This window comes from Mus pahari, chromosome 13 (assembly GCF_900095145.1).
Source record: "Mus pahari chromosome 13, PAHARI_EIJ_v1.1, whole genome shotgun sequence".
NCBI lineage: Eukaryota > Metazoa > Chordata > Mammalia > Rodentia > Muridae > Mus > Mus pahari.
In genome coordinates this window covers 2,601,538-2,605,083 of record NC_034602.1, presented here as the reverse complement: position 1 = coordinate 2,605,083, position 3,546 = coordinate 2,601,538, and positions in this window count along the sequence as shown.

Sequence of the window (3,546 nt, the reverse complement as noted above, 5' to 3'; positions counted from 1 at the left end):
ATTTGTCTAATAGTCAGGCTAGAAACCAAGAGTAAAACAATAATTTATCTAATTTATAAGGTGTTTTGTCCTAGCTTGAAATGCTTACAGTTTTGTTTCTTTGAAGCAAGAAATTTATCTTGGTAATTCATATTGATATTCTTCCTGATATTTAAATGTTTTCTATTAGTTTTATTACAAATATTTTAATTAATATGGCCTTAAAATTCAAGTAGTACTAATTTAATTGTTACATAAAAATACATACCATTAACTGTTCTTTCTCACTCTGCAACATAATGCACCAATCATATTCACCACTGCTAGTTGTTTGAAATGATATTTGCCTTCATTTCTCTAAATAATATATTTAAACCTCTGCATGTAAGTGTTAGACTTAGAGAAAAATTGACTTTTTACTTAGAGACAAGCTTTAACTCTTCCACTCACATACGTGAAGCAATTATATTTTTACCATTAAATATTTTATTACTTTATTTTTTCTGAATTTCTAGTACACAACTATCATCAAGGGGTTTTTTGTTTTGTTATTATTGTTGTTGTTGTTTTATTGTTATTTTTTTCTCAGTACGTCCAACATTTTGCTCTCCTTTCTTTCTTGTAAAGGTCTGTAGTATTTTTTCACAATAATGTAAGCAGTTTTTATTTGCTTTGAGATGCACAGGTGGCTTGTTTCTGCACTTTCCTGCAGAAGTCCCCCTTACCTCTGAGGCTCTTCCCCTGGCAAAAATAGTGAGGCTTGCTCCCACAGCTTGCCTCTATATTTTCATTTGTTGTCTAAAACAATTTTTTTATTAGATATTATCTTCATTTACATTCCAGATGTTATCCCCAAAGCCCCCTATACCCTACCCCCCACCCTGCTCCCCAACCCACCCATTCCTGCTTCCTGTCAATGGCATTCCCCTGTACTGGGGCATATGATCTTCGCAAGACGAAGGGTCTCTGCTCCCAATGATGGCCGACTAGGCCATCTTCTGTTACACATGCAGCCAGAGATACAGATCTGGGGCTACTGGTTAGTTTATATCCTTGTTCTTCCTATAGACCCCTTCAGCTCCCTGGGTACCCTCTCAAGGTCCTCCATTGGGGACCCTCCGCTCCATCCAATAGATGACTATGGGCATCCACTTCTGTATTTGCCAGACACTGGCAGAGCCTCACAAGGCACAGCTATATCAGGGTCATGTCAGGAAAATCTTTCTGGCATATGCAATAGTATCTGGGTTTGCTGGTTGTTTATAGGATGGATCAACGGGTAGGTCAGTCTCTGGATGGTCCTTCCTTTTGTCTCAGCTCCAAAGTTTGTCTGCACAACTCCCTCCATAGGTATTTTGCTTCCCAATCTAAGGAGGGAAACAGTATCCACATTTTGGTCTTCATTCTTCCTGAGTTTCATGTGTTTTGCAAACTGTATCTTGTGTATTCTAAGTTTCTGGGCCAATATCCCCCTATCAGTGAGTGCATATCAAGTGAGTTCTTTTGCAATTGGGTTACCTTGCTCTAGATGATATCCTCCAGACCCATCCATTTGCTGAAAGATTTCATGAATTCATTTTTTAACAGCTGAGTAGTACTCCATTGTGTAAATGTACCACATTTTCTGTATCTATTCCTCTATTGAGGGATATCTGAGTTCTTTCCAGCTTCTGGTTATTATAAATAAGGCTGCTATGAACATAGTGAAGCATGTGTCCTTATTACCAGTTGGAACATCTTCTGGGTACATGCCCAGGAAGGGTATTGCTGGATCCACTGGTAGTACTATGTCCAAGTTTCTGAGGAACCACCAGACTGATTTACAGAGTGGTTGTTCAAGTTTGCAATTCCACCAGCAAAGGAAGAGTGTTCCTCTTTCTGTACATCCTCGCCAGTATCTGCTGTCACCTGAAATTTTAATCATAGCCATTCTGACTGGTTTAAGGTAGAATCTCAGGTTTGTATTGATTTGCATTTCCCTGATGATTAAAGATGTTGAAATTTTTTTCAGGTGCTTCTCAGTCATTCAGTATTCCTCAGTTGTGAATTCTTGTTTAACTCTATGACCCAATTTTTAATGGGGTTACTTGATTTTCTGGAGTCTAGCTTCTTGACTTCTTTGTATATATTAGATATTANTCCCCTATCAGATTTAGGATTGGTAAAATTCCTTTCCCCTTTCGTGAGTGAGGAGGTGTGTTCCCCCGGGAGTAGTCTCAAGGCCTGAGCCAGAAGGTGAGCCATCTTTGCTCCAGTGCACTGCAGGGGAGAGGGCGGATTGGAGAAGCATCACAGCTTTTGGGAAGGATCCCGTTTCTGGTTCCAGTCACTCAGTATCTTTCCCCGCCTGAGGAGGGGTGTCTGCCCGGGAGCAGTCTCAGGGCCTGATCCGGAAGTCATCCGGTGCCTTTCCCTGCACGAGGAGGGGTGTCTGCTCTGGAGCAGTCTCCTGACCTGGACCTTCACCCTGCACCTTTCCTGCGTGAGGAGGGGTATCTGCCCAGGGAGTAGTCTCCTGGCCTGAGCCAGAAGGAGAACCATCTTTGCTCCAGTCCACTGCCACTTAGAGGGCAGCCTGGAGAAGGGACATAGCTTCTGGGCTCCAGTCTGCACTGGCAAGAGTGTGGACCGCAGAAACCACACAGCTTCAGGACAGAAAGAAGCAAGCTAACTTCTGGGTCAGACTCTATTTCAGGCTCCAGAATTTTGGGCACCTTCCTCACCAGAGGAAAGGTGGCAACCAGTGAGAGCTCTGTCTGCCAGAGCAGGTGAGAGAGTCATATTGTGTCCAGAGTCCATCAGTGGCTAGATTTTGCAGGTGAGTGAATAATCTGCAGAGGCAACACACCTTCTGGCACAGGCACTGTTTTGGGCAATGTTTTCAGCAAGGAGTCAGATCTGAACACCAGCCCTCTATACACATTCCGTGCTAGAAGAGAGCTTCCCTGCAGAAAGTAACCTGACCACTGAGAATCAGGAAAAAACTGGACACCCAGGACTGCTGACAGAGGCTAACAGAATCACAGGAGGAACAAACACCAACCAGAGACAACTAGAACAACTAACTGCAGAGATCAACAGATGGCGAAAGGCAAACATAGGNATCTTACTAAAAGAAACCAAGACTACTCACCATCATCAGAACCGAGCACTCCCACCTCAGTCAGTCCTGAATACCCCAACACACCCGAAAAGCAAGAATTGGATTTAAAACCATACTTCATGATGCAGTTAGAGGACTTAAGAAGGGCATTATTAAAGAAATGCAGGAGAACACTGCTAAAGAGATACAAATCCTTACAGAAAAATATGAGAATACTTCTAAAGAGGTAGAAATCCTTAAAGAGAGAGAGGAGAACAAAAACAAACAGGTGATGGAAATGAGCAAAATCATCCAAGTCCTAAAAAGGGAAATAGAAGCAACAAAGAAAACACAAAATGTGATAACTCTGGAGATAGAAACCCTAGGAAAGAAATCAGGAACCATAGATGTGAGCTTCAGCAATAGAATACAGAAGATAGAAGAGAGAAGCTCAGCTGCAGAAGATTCCATAGAGAACATGGGCA